General features: G+C 57.8%; 1 protein-coding gene across 1 annotated transcript in view; it reads left to right on the top strand.

Annotated features, from left to right (window-relative positions):
- The first annotated feature begins 1775 nt into the window (after positions 1-1775).
- The window catches only part of bgnb (biglycan b), a 106763-nt gene continuing 98066 nt past the window's right edge, over positions 1776-10472 (top strand). The window contains exon 1 of the mRNA XM_059962807.1: positions 1776-1932. The gene's annotated coding sequence lies outside the window, so the exon portion shown is untranslated. The remainder of the gene's footprint in view (positions 1933-10472) is intronic.

Genomic DNA, 10472 nt, shown 5'->3' with positions numbered 1-10472 from the left:
TCCTCCCTCTCTCTCACTCTAACACTGTCTCTCTCCCTGTCCCTCTCCTTCCCATCTCTCTCCTTCCTTCCCTCTCTTCTGTCTTCCTCACTCCCTCCCTCTTACTGTCCGTCACTATCTCCCTCTCTCTATGTCCTCACTCTTCCCCTTGATCTCACTAACTCCTCTCTCTCCCTTTCTATTCCTCTCATTCCCTCACTCCCTCCCTTCCTCACTCTCCCTGCATCTTTCTCTTCTTCGCTCCTTCTTACTCTCTCCCTCTCTCAGCCCTTTGCTGTCTGTCCCTCTGGGACCCTCATCAGCTCTGCCCTCTGTCTGCCCCTGACGCTCAGTCCAGCCCTCACCAACTGTGTCCTCACTGAGTTTAGAACGGAGTTGGGGAAAAACTTTTTCACCCAGCGAGCTGTGTATCTGTGGAATGCTCTGCCTCAGAAGGTGGTGGTGGCCAATTCTCTGGTTTTTTTCAAGAAAGAGTTAGATAGAGCTCTTATAGATAGCGGGGTCAAGGGGTATGGGGAGAGGGCAGGAATGGTGTAGTGATTGTGAATGATCAGCCATGATCACAGTTAATGGCTGTGCTGGCTCGAAGGGCCGAATGGCCTACTCCTGCACCTATTGTCTGTTGTCACTACCCCTCGCTCTCTCACTCCCAGACCCTCGTTAACTCAGTCCTCACTCTGCCCCTCACTCTCACTCCAGCTCTGTCCTCACTACCCCTCGCTCTCTCACTCCCAGACCCTCGTTAACTCAGTCCTCACTCTGCCCCTCACTCTCACTCCAGCCCTGTCCTCACTACCCCTCGCTCTCTCACTCCCAGACCCTCGTTAACTCAGTCCTCACTCTGCCCCTCACTCTCACTCCAGCCCTGTCCTCACTACCCCTCGCTCTCTCACTCCCAGACCCTCGTTAACTCAGTCCTCACTCTGCCCCTCACTCTCACTCCAGCTCTGTCCTCACTACCCCTCGCTCTCTCACTCCCAGACCCTCGTTAACTCAGTCCTCACTCTGCCCCTCACTCTCACTCCAGCTCTGTCCTCACTACCCCTCGCTCTCTCACTCCCAGACCCTCGTTAACTCAGTCCTCACTCTGCCCCTCACTCTCACTCCAGCCCTGTCCTCACTACCCCTCGCTCTCTCACTCCCAGACCCTCGTTAACTCAGTCCTCACTCTGCCCCTCACTCTCACTCCAGCCCTGTCCTCACTACCCCTCGCTCTCTCACTCCCAGACCCTCGTTAACTCAGTCCTCACTCTGCCCCTCTCTCTCACTCCAGCCCTCACCAGCTGTCCTGACCTCCCCTCGCTCCCAGACCCTCGTTAACTCAGTCCTCACTCTGCCCCTCTCTCTCACTCCAGCCCTGTCCTCACTACCCCTCATGCTGTCGCTCCCAGACCCTCATTAACTGTCCTCACTCTGCCCCTCTCTCTCACTCCAGCCCTGTCCTCACTACCCCTCCCTCTCTCACTCCCAGACCCTCGTTAACTCAGTCCTCACTCTGCCCCTCGCTCTCTCTCTCGCACTCCCAGACCCTCATTAACTCAGTCCTCACTCTGCCCCTCACTCTCTCTCTCGCACTCCCAGACCCTCATTAACTCAGTCCTCACTCTGCCCCTCGCTCTCTCTCTCTCACTCCCAGACCCTCATTAACTCAGTCCTCACTCTGCCCCTCGCTCTCTCTCTCGCACTCCCAGACCCTGGGCGCCTCCCTCCTCGCTGCCGACACAGTGCCCCCGCCTGCCCGGATCGAGGTGCTGGAGTTGAGCGCGATCCGCCGTCCAAACAGCACATTCCAAGCGTGTCCCGGCTTCCAGTCCAAAGCAAAACCCCCAGGAGACAAAACCCAGCAACAGATTTGCACTCAGATAAGAGCGACGCTGCGCCTTCTGTCTGTGAAGTCGCCCCACATCGGCAGCTTGCTCCCTCAGAGCAGAGGTTAGACCCGAGGGGCGACCCACCGGAGCGGGGGGAGCGGCAGTCTCCGAGATCTGGGTCCACCGAGAGGCAGGGAGGGAGGGGTCACAGAGACGGGGAGCGGTGGAGAAGAGGAAGGGGTCACAGAGATGGGGAGGGGTGTACCAGCCAGAGGGGGTTACGGAGATGGGGAGGGGTTACGAGCCGAGAGGGGGTTATGGAGATGGGGAGGGGTGTACCATTCAGTGGGGGTTACGGAGATGGGGAGGGGTTTATGAGTTCAGAGAGGGTTATGGAGATGGGGAGGGGTTACGAGCTGAGAGGGGGTTTTGGAGATGGGGAGGGGTGTACCAGCCAGAGGGGGTTATGGAGATGGGGAGGGGTGTACCAGCCAGAGGGGGTTATGGAGATGGGGAGGGGTGTACCAGCCAGAGGGGGTTATGGAGATGGGGAGGGGTGTACCAGCCAGAGGGGGTTTTGGAGATGGGGAGGGGTGTACCAGCCAGAGGGGGTTATGGAGATGGGGAGGGGTTTACCAGCCGGAGAGTGCTACGAGCGGAGCGGGTGTTATGGAGATGGGGAGGGGTTACGAGCCGAGAGGGGGTTATGGAGTTGGGGAAAGGGTTATTGGGATGGTGAGGGGTTTACCAGTCGGAGGGAGTTATAGGGATGGGGAGGGGTTTACCTGTTGGTGGGGGTTATGGAGATGGGGAGGGTTTACGAGGAGAGAGGGTTCTGGAGATGGGGAGGGTTTACGAGCCGAGAGGGGGTTATGGAGGTGGGGAGGGGTGTACCAGCCGGAGGGTGTTGTGGAGATGGGGAGGGGGTGTACCAGCCGAGAGGGGGTTATGGAGATGGGGAGGGGTTACGAGCCGAGTGGGGGTTATGGAGATGGGGAGGGGTTACGAGCCGAGAGGGGGTTATGGAGATGGGGAGGGGTTTACGAGCCGAGAGGGGGTTATGGAGATGGGGAGGGGTTTACGAGCCGAGAGGGGGTTATGAAGATGGGGAGGGGTTACGAGCCGAGAGGGGGTTATGAAGATGGGGAGGGGTTACGAGCCGAGAGGGGGTTATGGAGATGGGGAGGGGTTACGAGCCGAGAGGGGGTTATGGAGATGGGGAGGGGTTTACCAGCCGAGAGGGGGTTATGGAGATGGGGAGGGTTTACGGGCCGAGAGGGGGTTATGGAGATGGGGATGGGTTACGAGCCAAGAGGGCGTTATGGAGCTGTGGAGGGGTGTACCAGCCAGAGGGGGTTATGGAGATGGGGAGGGTTTATGAGTTCAGAGGGGGTTATGGAGATGGGGAGGGATTTACCAGCTAGAGGGGGTTATGGAGATGGGGAGGGATTTACCAGCTAGAGGGGGTTATGGAGATGGGGAGGGTTTATGAGTTCAGAGGGCGTTATGGAGATGGGGAGGGGTGTTATTGAGCTGGGGAGGGGTGTACCAGCCAGAGGGGGTTATGGAGATGGGGAAGGGTTACTAGCCGAGAGGGGGTTATGGAGATGGGGAGGGGTTAAGAGCCGAGAGGGGGTTATGGAGATGGGGAAAGGTTACTAGCCGAGAGGGGGTTATGGAGATGGGGAGGGGTTACGAGCCGAGAGGGGGTTTTGGAGATGGGGAGAGTTTATGAGTTCAGAGGGGGTTATGGAGATGGGGAGGGGTTACGAGCTGAGAGGGGGTTTTGGAGATGGGGAGGGGTTTACCAGCCAGAGGGGGTAATGGAGATGAGGTGGGGATATGAGCCGAGAGAAGGTTACGGAGATGGGGAAAGGGTTATTAGGATCGGGAGGGGTTTACCAGCCGGAGGGGGTAATGGAGATGGGGAGGGGTGTACCAGCCGGAGGGTGTTATGGAGATGGGGAGGGGTTTACGAGCCGAGAGGGGGTTTTGGAGATGGGGAGGGGTTTACCAGCCAAGAGGGGATTATGGAGATGGGGAGGGGTTACGAGCCGAGAGGGGATTATGGAGATGGGGAGGGGTTACGAGCCGAGAGGGGATTATGGAGATGGGGAGGGGTTACGAGCCGAGAGGGGGTTATGGAGATTGAGAGGGGTGTACCAGCCGGAGGGTGTTGTGGAGATGGGGAGGGGTTACGAGCCGAGAGGGGATTATAGAGATGGGGAGGGGTTATGAGCCGAGAGGGGATTATGGAGATGGGGAGGGGTTACGAGCCGAGAGGGGGTTATGGAGATTGAGAGGGGTGTACCAGCCGGAGGGTGTTGTGGAGATGGGGAGGGGTTACGAGCCGAGAGGGGATTATAGAGATGGGGAGGGGTTACGAGCCGAGAGGGGATTATGGAGATGGGGAGGGGTTACGAGCCTAGAGGGGGTTATGGAGATGGGGAGGGGTTACAAGCCGAGAGGGGGTTATGGAGATGGGGAGGGGTGTACCAGCCAGAGGGGGTTATGGAGATGGGGAGGGGTTACGAGCTGAGAGGGGGTTATGGAGATGGGGAGGGGTTACGAGCCGAGAGGGGGTTATGGAGATGGGGAGGGGTTACGAGCTGAGAGGGGGTTACGGAGAAGGGGAAAGGGTTATGGAGATGGGGAGGGGTTACGAGCCGAGAGGGGGTTATGGAGATGGGGAGGGGTGTACCAGCCAGAGGGGGTTATGGAGATGGGGAAGGTTTATGAGTTCAGAGGGCGTTATGGAGATGGGGAGGGGTTACAAGCCGAGAGGGGGTTATGGAGATGGGGAGGGGTGTACCAGCCAGAGGGGGTTATGGAGATGGGGAGGGGTTACGAGTTCAGAGGGCGTTATGGAGATGGGGAGGGGTTACGAGCCGAGAGGGGGTTATGGAGATGGAGAGGGGTTACGAGCCGAGAGGGGATTATGGTGATGGGGAGGGGTTACGAGCCGAGAGGGGATTATGGAGATGGGGAGGGGTTACGAGCCGAGAGGGGGTTATGGAGATTGAGAGGGGTGTACCAGCCGGAGGGTGTTGTGGAGATGGGGAGGGGTTACGAGCCGAGAGGGGATTATAGAGATGGGGAGGGGTTACGAGCCGGGAGGGGATTATGGAGATGGGGAGGGGTTACGAGCCGAGAGGGGGTTATGGAGATGGGGAGGGGTTACGAGCCGAGAGGGGATTATGGAGATGGGGAGGGGTTACAAGCCGAGAGGGGGTTATGGAGATGGGGAGGGGTGTACCAGCCAGAGGGGGTTATGGAGATGGGGAAGGTTTATGAGTTCAGAGGGCGTTATGGAGATGGGGAGGGGTTACGAGCCGGGAGGGGATTATGGAGATGGGGAGGGGTTACGAGCCGAGAGGGGGTTATGGAGATGGGGAGGGGTTACGAGCCGAGAGGGGGTTATGGAGATGGGGAGGGGTTACAAGCCGAGAGGGGGTTATGGAGATGGGGAGGGGTTACGAGCCGAGAGGGGATTATGGAGATGGGGAGGGGTTACAAGCCGAGAGGGGGTTATGGAGATGGGGAGGGGTGTACCAGCCAGAGGGGGTTATGGAGATGGGGAAGGTTTATGAGTTCAGAGGGCGTTATGGAGATGGGGAGGGGTTACGAGCTGAGAGGGGGTTACGGAGAAGGGGAAAGGGTTATGGAGATGGGGAGGGGTGTATGAACTAATGGTGTGGGGAATAGTGTCAGGAAACTACAGGGTAATCAGGGTAAACTGTTGTGAGTTTTTTGAAAATTATCCAAAACTATAATCGTCACACCCGGGGGTGGGGGGGTTCCCTGTTGGCAGAAAGATCTGGAAAATACCAGAATGGTGAGACAGTGTACAAGAAACTTCACTCTGTCTCTGATTTCGAGAGAATATGATGGACGTTTGGAAGGAGCTTCACTCTGTGACTGACCCCGGGAGTGTGTGATGGGACGGTGTGGAGGGAGCTTCACTCTGTGCCTGACCCCGGGAGTGTGTGATGGGACGGTGTGGAGGGAGCTTCACTCTGTGTCTGACCCCGGGAGTGTGTGATGGGACGGTGTGGAAGGAGCTTCACTCTGTGACTGACCCCGGGAGTGTGTGATGGGACGGTGTGGAGGGAGATTCACTCTGTGTCTGACCCCTGGAGTGTGTGATGGGATGGTGTGGAGGGAGCTTCACTCTGTGTCTGACCCCGGGAGTGTGTGATGGGACAGTGTGGAGGGAGCTTCACTCTGAGTCTGACCCCGGGAGTGTGTGATGGGACGGTGTGGAGGGAGATTCACTCTGAGTCTGACCCCGGGAGTGTGTGATGGGACGGTGTGGAGGGAGTTTCACTCTGTCACTGACCCCGGGAATGTATGATAGGACGGTGTGGAGGGAGCTTCACTCTGTGTCTGACCCCGGGAGTGTGTGATGGGACGGTGTGGAGGGAGCTTCACTCTGTGTCTGACCCCGGGAGTGTGTGATGGGACGGTGTGGAGGGAGCTTCACCCTGTGTCTGACCCCGGGAGTGTGTGATGGGACGGTGTGGAGGGAGCTTCACTCTGTGTCTGACCCCTGGAGTGTGTGATGGGATGGTGTGAAGGGAGCTTCACTCTGTGTCTGACCCCGGGAGTGTGTGATGGGACAGTGTGGAGGGAGCTTCACTCTGTGACTGACCCCGGGAGTGTGTGATGGGACGGTCTGGAGGGAGCTTCACTCTGTGTCTGACCCCGGGAGTGTGTGATGGGACGGTGTGGAGGGAGCTTCACTCTGTGTCTGACCCCGGGAGTGTGTGATGGGACGGTGTGGAGGGAGCTTCACTCTGTGTCTGACCCCGGGAGTGTGTGATGGGACGGTGTGGAGGGAGCTTCACCCTGTGTCTGACCCCGGGAGTGTGTGATGGGACGGTGTGGAGGGAGGTTCACTCTGTGTCTGACCCCAGGAGTGGAGGGAGTTGGGACGTCCCGTTACACCCATACAAGACGTCAGTGAGGCCGCACTTCTAGCTCCCCAGGATGTTATTAAACCGGGGAGAGGGCGGGAAAGATTCACCGGACGTTCCCGGGACTGGAGGGATTGAGAGGCTGGACAGGCTGGGACTGTTTTCCCTGGAGTGATGGAGGCTGAGGGGTGACCATATGGAGGTTTATAAAACCACGAGGGTGGATGGTCACAGTCTTTTTCCCCAGGGTGGTGGGTGGGGAGTCTAAAACTAGAGGACACAGGTTTAAACTGAGAGGGGAGAGATTTAAAGGGGACCCTTAAGGGCAAATTTTTTACCCAGAGTGTGGTCTGCATATGGAACGAGCTGCAGAGGGAGTGGTTCAGGCAGGTCGCGGAACGACGTTGAACAGATGCTCGAACAGGCAGCCGGATAGGAAAGGTTTGGAGGGAGACGGGCCAAACACAGGCCAAAGGGACTGGCTGAGGAACCAGTACAGACCGATTGATGTACAAGCATGTGACTCTGTGCAAACATACACAGCTGTCTGCGGGGAGGCGGGGAGCACATCTGGGCTTGCGTTGCTCCTGAACGGGGAGGGGAGGCCTCCCCGATCCCTGCATCTTAACCCGTTCACTCCCAACAGGCAGATGCACGCTGGCTTTGAGCAAGGGGGCAGGCGATTCCACCCAACCAGTCTCTCCTGACATGCAGCTCCCTGCTCCTCCGTGCTGGAGAACAGAGGGGTCGGGGTTTCAACTGGACAGATCTTTGAGTCACCCATCATAGGTAAAGAGGGAATTTGGCATGGTGGCCCTCGCTGGTCAGGGCACTGGGTACTGCAGCTGGGAGGTTAATATTCACAATTAGCTCATATGACAATGATATCCACTGTACCACTCTCTCCCTCAGCCCCCGTCCGTCCCCAAACTAATCCCACTGTCCCACTCTCTCCCCACAGTCCTGTGTCAGTCCCCAAACTGATCCCACTGTCCCACTCTCTCCCTCAGCCCCCGTCAGTCCCCAAACTAATCCCACTGTCCCACTCTCTCCCCACAGTCCTGTGTCAGTCCCCAAACTGATCCCACTGTCCCACTCTCTCCCTCAGCCCCCGTCAGTCCCCAAACTAATCCCACTGTCCCACACTCTCCCCACAGCCCTGTGTCAGTCCCCAAACTGATCCCACTGTCCCACTCTCTCCCTCAGCCCCCGTCAGTCCCCAAACTAATCCCACTGTCCCACTCTCTCCCCACAGTCCTGTGTCAGTCCCCAAACTGATCCCACTGTCCCACTCTCTCCCTCAGCCCCCGTCAGTCCCCAAACTAATGCCACTGTCCCACTCTGTCCCCACAGCCCTGTGTAAATCCCCAAACTAATCCCACTGTCCCACTCTCTCCCCAGAGTCCTCTGTCAGTCCCCAAACTAATCCCACTGTCCCACTCTCTCCCCACTGCCCTGTGTCACTCCCGAAACTAATCCCACTGTCCCACTCTCTCCCCACTGCCCTGTGTCACTCCCGAAACTAATCCCACTGTCCCACTCTCTCCCCACAGCCCTGTGTCGTCCCCAAACTAATCCCACTGTCCCACTCTCTCCCCAGTCCGGTGTCAGTCCCCAAACTGATCCCACTGTCCCACTCTCTCCCCACAGCCCTGTGTCAGTCCACAAACTAATCCCACTGTCCCACTCTCTCCCACAGTCCTGTCAGTCCCCAAACTAATCTCACTGTCCCACTCTCTCCCCAGAGTCGTGTGTCATTCCCCAAACTAATCCCACTGTCCGACTCTCTCCCCAGAGTCCTGTGTCAGTCCACAAACTAATCCCACTGTCCCTCACTCTCGCACAGCCCCGTGTCAGTCCCCAAACTAATCCCACTGCCCCACTCTCTCCCCAGAGCCCTGTGTCAGTCCCCAAACTAATCCCACTGTCCCACTCTCTCCCCACAGCACTGTGTCAGTCCCCAAACTAATCCCACTGTCCCACTCTCTCCCCAGAGTCCTGTATCAGTACCCAAATTAATCCCACTGTCCCACTCTCTCCCCACAGTCCTGTGTCAGTCCCCAAATTAATCCCACTGTCCCACTCTCTCCCTACAGCCCTGCGTCAGTCCCCAAACTAATCCCACTGTCCCACACACTCGCCAGAGTCCTGTGTCAGTCCCCAAATTAATCCCACTGTCCCACTCTCTCCCTACAGCCCTGCGTCAGTCCCCAAACTAATCCCACTGTCCCACTCTCTCCACGCAGACCTGTGTCAGACCCCAAATTAATCCCACTGTACCACTCTCTCCCCAGAGTCCTGTGTCAGTCCCCAAACTAATCCCTCTGTCCCACACTCTCCAACAGCCCTGTGTCAGTCCCCAAACTAACCCCACTGTCCCACTCTCTCCCCACAACCCTGTGTCAGTCCACAAACTAATCCCACTGTCCCACTCTGTCCCCACAGCCCTGTGTCACTCCCCAAACTAATCCCACTGCCCCACTCTCTCCCCACTGCCCTGTGTCAGTCCCCAAACTAATCCCGCTGTCCCACTCTCTCCCCACAGCCCTGTGTCAGTCCACAAACTAATCCCACTGTCCCACTCTCTCCCCAGAGTCCTGTGTCAGTCCCCAAACTAATCCCACTGTCCCACTCTCTCCCCAGAGTCCTGTGTCAGTCCCCAAACTAATCCCTCTGTCCCACACTCTCCAACAGCCCTGTGTCAGTCCCCAAACTAACCCCACTGTCCCACTCTCTCCCCACAACCCTGTGTCAGTCCACAAACTAATCCCACTGTCCCACTCTGTCCCCACAGCCCTGTGTCACTCCCCAAACTAATCCCACTGCCCCACTCTCTCCCCACTGCCCTGTGTCAGTCCCCAAACTAATCCCGCTGTCCCACTCTCTCCCCACAGCCCTGTGTCAGTCCACAAACTAATCCCACTGTCCCACTCTCTCCCCAGAGTCCTGTGTCAGTCCCCAAACTAATCCCACTGTCCCACTCTCTCCCCAGAGTCCTGTGTCAGTCCCCAAACTAATCCCACTGTCCCACTCTCTCCCCACAGCCCTGTGTCAGTCCACAAACTAATCCCTCTGTCCCACACTCTCCAACAGCCCTGTGTCAGTCCCCAAACTAATCCCACTGTCCCACTCTCTCCCCAGAGTCCTGTGTCAGTCCCCAAACTAATCCCACTGTCCCACTCCCTACCCACAGCCCTGTGTCAGTCCCCAAACTAATACAACTGTCCCACTCTCTCCCCACAGTCCTGCGTCAGACCCCAAACTAATCCCACTCTCTCCCCACAGCCCTGAGTCGTCCCCAAACTAATCCCACTGTCCCACTCTCTCCCCACTGCCCTGTGTCACTCCCCAAACTAATCCCACTGTCCCACTCTCTCCCCACTGCCCTGTGTCAGTCCCCAAACTAATCCCATTGTCCCACTCTCTCCCCACAGCCCTACATCAGTCCCCAAACTAATCCCACTGTCCCACTCTCTGCCCACATCCCTGTATCAGTCCCCAAAATAATCCCCCGGTCCCACTGTCTCCCCACAGCCCTGTGTCAGTCCCCAAACGAATCCCACCGTCCCACTCTATCCCCACAGACCTGTTTCTGTCCCCAAACTAATCCCACAGTCCCACTCTCTCCGAACAGTCCTGTGTCAGTCCCCAAACTAATCCCACCGACCCACTCTCGCCCACTGCCCCGTCAGTCCCGAAACTAATCCCACTGTCCCACACTCTCCCCAGAGTCCTGTGTCATTCC

This window comes from Hypanus sabinus, unplaced genomic scaffold (genome assembly GCF_030144855.1).
Source record: "Hypanus sabinus isolate sHypSab1 unplaced genomic scaffold, sHypSab1.hap1 scaffold_802, whole genome shotgun sequence".
Classification (NCBI taxonomy): Eukaryota; Metazoa; Chordata; class Chondrichthyes; order Myliobatiformes; family Dasyatidae; genus Hypanus; species Hypanus sabinus.
This window is presented reverse-complemented; position numbering and strand designations above follow the sequence as displayed.